Raw genomic sequence first — 7,884 nt, forward strand, 5'->3', positions numbered from 1 at the left:
TAATTAAAATATTCTGCTTTTGGTACAAGGTCGTTGTCTTGTTATCATACATAGCCTGATGCCAGTTTCAAGTTAATGAGGAGGAGGGAAAAAAAAAACGGAGAAAGATGCTGCTAAGTGGTTCTCCGTATTCTGGGAGATATTTTACAAATAGCGTGCAACCACCTGGTGTGCACACTGTTGTATTGGAACCTAACAAGAAAATGAAAGGGCGACCTTATGGGTATTCACAAGCCTTTTCATGTAAGCATGATCTTTAATTTAGGTTTCCAGAAGTCTGCAGGTGCCAGTTCTGTGAGCAGGGGTTGGGATGGGGTGGGCTTAGATCCTGGCATTTTGCCAGGCTGTTTAAGAAGGGACTACTCCGACGCTGAAAGTGCTACTTGAATAACTTCCTCTCGAAGTGTTTTACCCGAAAACCATTGAGCTACTTATAATGTATTTATTAAGCGAAGGTACCTTGAGATGATTATACATGGTTCAGCAAGGCATCTTATTCATGTCTTATGTTTTGTAAAAAGGCATTTGAATGAATGTTTGACTCAGGTTTGTTAACCTTCAATAAAGACAGTAACCAAATAATTGCACTCAACTGATGAAAAAATAAACTGTTTTAGGGATCAACAACTAAAATAAGTGAAATTAAATCGTATATCTTTTCTAAGCTGAAAATAAAATATTTTTATTATGAGGTATTGTAAAAGAGATTGGTTAATTGTATAGGAAAATGATAGTATTTTTTTCAAATGATCATTGTAAAGTAATTGAGATGATGTTTGCAACGTAGGAGAAGGGGAGCTGTTGATATACTTAGTTCTGTGAACACTAACTTGTGTGCAGCTGTTAAAATGATTGTAAAGTTGACTACTGTAAATTTTCCTGAATTATGTGTGCATATGTCACATATATCCACACATGTATGTCTTAAAATTAGTTATACATGTTTGAATACATGGACACACAGAGATGTGGATGTATATAATACAGAAAGTATATAGTAAAGTAATTCTACTCTAATAATAAAAATTGTTTGACATGTATTTTGTTATTAATAGTTTACCTTCTGGAAAATATTTTGTTCTATTTTAAAGTATAGAAGAGTACACTGCTAATAAATAATAAACATTTTGTGAAATTTATTCATGGTCTTTATAATTTGGATTTTAAATTATCAATGTACTGACTTATCTTTATAATTTTATTTTTTGATTGAGCATTGTTAATTCCTTTTGCAATTCTCAAAATTTTCTTTCTGGCTTTTTAGTTTATCTTTTGTTGACTTTCTAGCATGAAACTGTTGCCTAAAATACATGACAGTGAGCTCAAAGAAAACTTATTCTTTGAATTTCACAAAAGTCAGATTATAATATTCACTCTCATTTTTTCTAATTTTCCTTCCTGTTAATAAAATAGTGACCATGGATTCTGCTTGGTCTTTTATGATTATTGATGACTATTGATTATTATTGACAATGGGCATCAATTCCTTTTGGGGAAGAATGGCCATTATTTTTTTTCTCAGAGAAACTGTAGAGCTAAATTAGATGACACAAACCTCACATCTGTAGGACTCACATCCTGAAGAACTGACTTATAAGGAAGACACTTTTTGCTTGAAGTCATGTTACGTATTAAATTGAATCTCTAAGCTGTGATGTTTCAGGTGCATGTCCATGTGTGTTCCTGTGGTGTGTGTGTGTTTATATTTTTCAGAATGCATTAAAGATGTGGGTTGGAAGGCAGCTTTTCAATCTTTCTAGAGTTGAGAACCTACAATTTGCTGTTCTCAAAACACTGAATGAAACTGTTGGTATACTGCATTTGTGGTGGTAGATTATTTCTTAAGAATCTTTTTGAAGGGCAGAAAAACATTTTTTCTGTACCTGAGCTGTTATAAAATAGTAGCAACAAAGTTTTCATATGCTGGTTGTTGAGTTTACAGTGTTAACCTTAGGTATAAAGTGGTTTACAAATGTCAAAGTACACCTGTAAATGTTAATCTTTTTGTCTCACCCTCACTGATACACAGAGCGCGGGGCTAGGAATCTATCAACTATTAACTGCATACATGCATTTCCAATATTGTTTCCACTTACATAATTTATTTAAAAACATGTTTAATCATTAATGTGTTAAACGTTTCTGCTTAGCATAATTGGTGCATAGGTTGAGAAATAATCTATATTGTTTTGTATCACACGAAAGATCTCTGCTCGTTCTCAAAATACCATTGGAAGGGAGAGTTAATGACACCTGCAAAAGCCCTGCAGCTCTCTTTGTGACATTCAGAAATATAAGAATTTGCTGCATGTCTCCTCAGAAGATTAAAAAATAAACCCAGTTATAGCAGGATATGATTTATAGCATACAATGAAACACTTATTTACATGTAGCTTGCATAGGAGTGGCAAGCAAGGCATATAAAGAAAAGTGGAAAATAATTGTGTTAAGTTATTTTGAGCTGAATTGAAATGTTAATATATTCCCACCCAGTTCCTCCTCTATGGATTGAGTTAATGTAATCATTAGCAAGGAGAAAAATAGACTTTCTAGAGAATTTAAAATTTGGGGAGGGAGGTGTAAGACCTAGTAGAAACATTTTTTAAAACCATTTTAATCAGAATGTATTTATTTGGAAATAGCTTGAAATGGACAGACGCAAAGTACCTAACCTTTTGCATTCCCTGTACCTTGTTAAAATTGAGGTATATCACATCACCACCTGCTGTGTCTCCTTTGAATTAAGTGGGCTAAAAGCAGTTTAGAGAAACTGAACTGCAAGTGAAACATTGAACATGATAATAATTAAAAATAACAGATTTACATTGAAACTTCAAAGTTTGACATGATAATGTGCCCATTATATTTTGTTTATGACTCGTTTCTAAAAGAGCCTGAAGTATTTTCAAAGAACATAGAGGGTGGACCACAGATGAGCTAGTAGGGACTGTGAATTCTCAAATTTGAGACAACAGATGATGGGACCCAAATACAACAGGAACGGGCTTCACTGTGTAATTCTCTTCTTGTCCCTGATGGGCATATTTGTACTGAATAGATACTGTTAAGTCAACTCCAGGACTCCTCATGGGGATGTATTTCAATGAAACTTTAAGAAGTTATGGACTCCAAGTGAGATTGTCAATTTTAACATCCAGATTCCCCAGCACAGTTATGTAAGGTACATGAAATTAAGTTCAAGAGACAAATTGAAACCAGTGATAAAAATATCATGATGGGGCCCGGCGTGATAGCCTAGTGGCTAAAGTCCTCGCCTTGCACTCCTGGGGTCCCATATGGGTGCCAGTTCTAATCCTGGCAGCCCTGCTTCCCATCCAGCTCCCTGCTTGTGGCCTGGGAAAGCAGTCAAGGACGGCCCAAAGCCTTGGGACCCTGCACCCATGTGGGAGACCTGGAGGAGGCTCCTGGTTCCTGGCTTCAGATTGGCTCAGCTCCAGACATTGCGGCATCTTGGGGAGTGAATCATCGGATGGAAGGTCATCCTGTCTGTCTTCCTCTCTGTATATCTGACTTTCCAATAAAATAAACAGATCTTTTAAAAAAATAGCATGATGATAGTTTATCATCAATCTGTACCACCATCATTTATCTCAACCTTATATATGGCCTTCAATCCAAACTGGTTCTTGCTGTTGGATGTTTCAGCCCAGCCACGGCTCGTCCATACCCACTTACAACTCACACATGGCTCAGTAGGGGTTGAGACCCAGAGTTAATGTAAATTTAGTAGGTTTAATGAAAATACAACGTTCCAAATGAAAAGGGGTGATCCGTCTTTAACAAAAGCAAAGCAAAAACAAACCACAGACAAGAGGGAATTCGTTCATTAAAATCTAGATTTGCAGAGATTTTTAATGTCATATGGCACATGGTTGGAGAGATATATCCTAAGAGGTGTTTCAGGCACTTTATGAATTCTAGCAAGATCTAAGTAGATAAGTCTTCAAACAGCTTGTGGCCTCTCTGAGTGTGACCAGCAGGGTCAGCAAGAACAGACATTTTCTGAGTTAAGGAAATGTATAATTTTCATGTTCTCTTTCTCCCATACAAGAACACCAGCCAATCCCAGGTTTCTGTTGCTTCAGGTCTAGCTGGCAGCGTACTTTTCCATGTAGGTCACATCTTGAAAAACCAAGAAATGGAACTGAGATGTTAGAATAGTTGAGTCTATTTTAAAGTCAAATCTGTTGGGAAAATTATCCTTAATTAAAGACTACTGTTGAAGTGACAGGTAGTTAGGATAGTTAATTTTTAAGGTAAAGTGAGAGAGGAAAAGTTCACCCATCTGGTCTGCAGGAGAGAGAAGTCAATTACTCAGCATCGAATTGTGTGCTTGTGGGGTTACCAGGAAGAACTGTGTGGGAGATTCCAAGGCCACTTTGCATTCAGTGGTGAGAAGCACTCAGAGGACTCAGCATATAAGAGTGTGTGCATGCACAGCTAAGATTTGTGACAGTGAACAAATGCAAAGTCAAGTCAGCAAAGAAAAGCGGCACATGTAGTGAGGTCCAGAGGAAAGCAGGGAAGATCTTCCATGAGCCCTCGCCCAGTGGTGCTGCATAGGCCATGTCTACTTAATTCCCCATAAGCAATCAGTGAGGCAACACATGGGCAGGGTTGTCTAAGAGGGATCCTCGTTAGAGACTAAGCAAGGTTTCTATTTAGAGCTTGGTCATGCAGGCACCTTGCGCCTAGCATGAACCAAAATTCCTGACTCCTGTAAGGAAAGCAAGCGCTCATCATAAACCACAGCCCAGCACAATGAGCCACTTTTACCCTAGATGTTTTACACCAGTGTGGAGAGCATTTACAAATCAAGTTCTCAGGTGCATGACAAGGCCAAATTTGCAGGTAAGTAGTCTTAGGCCTGTTATTTAAGCATGTTTCTGTTCACTGCATCACGGCCAATTCTGCAATAACTAATACTGCACATTTAAATGAATGTGTACTTCTGCCTCATGAACTTGACCCCCAATTTTTTTCAGAAGACTTTCTTTACTCGAGTAGGGGGAGAGTGATGATTTGCTGACAGGAATTCTATCATTTTAGGACTCCACCAGAGTTTGAGATTCTATCTTAATTTTAAAGATATGAATTCGGTGATGCTTTACCTTCTCCCCCTAAAATGCCCTACTGGCCAAAAAGTTGTTACTATCCTCTGTCTCCAAAATCCCAATCTTCTTCAGGTAGGAAAATATCCCCACATCTTCCTCATTTTAAGAGAAAAATGGGTCTACATTTTTTGCTCTCAGTATCTCCGATTTTTCCCTCTGCCTTAGAAAGCAAAAGAGAAGCAGTTCATATCGCTTTAAAAGTACTGCAATTTTTAAAAAGTCAAAGGCAAAAGTGGTTGCAAGACAGACAAAAACACCCTTGAAATTTTTTTTTTAAAGATTTATTCATTTTATTACAGCCGGATGTACAGAGAGGAGGAGAGACAGAGAGGAAGATCTTCCGTCCGATGATTCACTCCCCAAGTGAGCCGCAACGGGCCGGTGCGCGCCAATCCAATGCCGGGAACCTGGAACCTCTTCCAGGTCTCCCACGCGGGTGCAGTGTCCCAATGCATTGGGCTGTCCTCAACTGCTTTCCCAGGCCACAAGCAGGGAGCTGGATGGGAAGTGGAGCTGCCGGGATTAGAACCGGCGCCCATATGGGATCCCGGGGCTTTCAAGGCGAGGACTTTAGCCGCTAGGCCACGCCGCCGGGCCCCACCCTTGAAATTTAAAAAATATGCATTTAATTTGAGGTATAGATAAAAATGATAAACACATTGTCTCTCTCAGGACTATTATAAGATAGTCTAGAAATCACTTGCAGTTATGTGCTTAGTGTGTCACCTTGCTCACAGTAACTGTATTATTAACGTCACTGTGAGTCTTCACAGCTTTCACGGATCTACAGATGCTGGGCTGGCCATCTAAGAGCAACAGTGTTGAGCTGACAAGAATAGTTACCCTGGACTATTCTCCATGGGGACTCTGATGCACGAAACCAGCACAGGGTGGCACACCCTGGGCACCAGCATGGGTGGGAGGCTTGTGGGCATCTGTCACTAGCCCTGCGCAATCATCCAGGTGGTGCAAATCTTTAATGACTTCAAAAAATTTATTTTTAAAATCTGCTCACATACTTTCATGTAATCCACAAAGTCAACATTTTCAGCAGTTTACTCACCTGCCACCTTCTTTGTGAAGCCTCTTCCACTCAGAGCTTGATACAATAATTTTCCCCTCACTAAGCTCTGTGTCCTCAAGTAACAGTGTACAAGTTTTATTGTTGCAACCCAGGCAACTGCCTCAGGATAAGCACAGTTTTAGATTTTTTAAAATGTTTCTTTTCGCATTTTCCCTATGTTCTTAAAAAATTGGTACCTAGATTCATTTTTTATTGGTAGAGCTCTAGCTATTGGAGCTAGGAGTCAGGTGAAATTGGGTTGATGAAGCTTTCTTCAGGACACGGGGCTTTGAAGAGGCTGTATCAGAAAGGATTTTGGGAGGTTTAGTGGGCTAAGGCCTCTGGTGGCCAGAAATGGTTGAGGCAGTGGGAGCACTTGAATGGTAAGAACTCAGATTCACCCACAGAGACTCAAAGTCTGTGGCCTGATATTCTCTCTCAGCAAAGTGTTTTGAATGGTGACTGTGGAACAACAGGTAAAGTTAATTGTCACGCTCAAGCTCATGATCTGCTGAGCAGGCAAATAGCAAACTCATGGGGAAAACAGGATCATGTTGGTCAGTGGGTATAAACTGAAAGTTATAATAGATGAATACATCATAGATGTTTATTCAACAATGTACTTATAATAACAATGCAGTGTTGAGAACTGAATTTGTTAAGAGGGCAGATCTCAAGCTATTAAGGGTCTCAAATCTTACACATGTGTGCACATACACATATACCTGGGACACACAGAAACTTGGAGGTAATGGATGTGTTTTTTATTACTATTGTTGTGATGATCTGAGCAGAGACACATTATAGCTGAGATAAAAAAGATAAGATTTTTTGGTCACCAATGGCTGCATCAGTGTGGGAGAAACAGGATGGCTATGCCAGGTCATCTTGTTTCCTAATAAGCATCATTTAGACTTTACATGGATAGGTGATGGAGTTACAGCACAGCATGTTAAGCCACTGCTTGGAATGCCTGCATCCCGGGTAGGAGCAACTGGGTTCAAATACCACCTCTGCTTCTAATCCAACTGGCTAATGGCACAATGGGAAGCAGCGGGTGAAGGAAGCTTCAAGCACTTGGGTTCCTGCCACCAAAGTGGGAAACCTACATAGCGTTCCCCCAACTTGTGACTTCAGCTTGGTCTGATTCTGGCTGTTGTGGACACTTGCCTGCGGGTCGTCTGTCTGTCTTGGTATCTATCACTGTTTCAGAAAGAATTGCATGAACAGCTTCTTCAATATCTCTTATTTTGTTTGTGATCATGTGAGTCCTGTTTTGCCCTAACCCAGGATGAGGATAGTTATGTCCAAGTGTCTAAAAGTGTGTAATCATTTCCCCCATCAGTATTATATGTGAGAAGACACACACACACACCAGCACAAACTCCCTCTCTTTCTCACATACACACAACACTTTCAAACCATTTTGATAAATTACAGTTCATAAATGCTTGAAAACACAAAACCCTCTCCATCTAGTTTCTATCTGTATCAAACAGAAATATTTTTAAAGCAGATTAAAAAAAACATTAAACCATTTACTGGAAAAAAGTCACTTTTGGATACTGACCAAGCCAAAGCAATTTTAGCTCAAATTGATTTTCCTGGAAATGCTGAAATTGTAGTACAGAAAAGAAATGTCTTGGCAACTTCACAAATCAACACTCACAAACTAACAAGCTCAGC

This window comes from Ochotona princeps, chromosome 2, assembly GCF_030435755.1.
Source record: "Ochotona princeps isolate mOchPri1 chromosome 2, mOchPri1.hap1, whole genome shotgun sequence".
Classification (NCBI taxonomy): Eukaryota; Metazoa; Chordata; class Mammalia; order Lagomorpha; family Ochotonidae; genus Ochotona; species Ochotona princeps.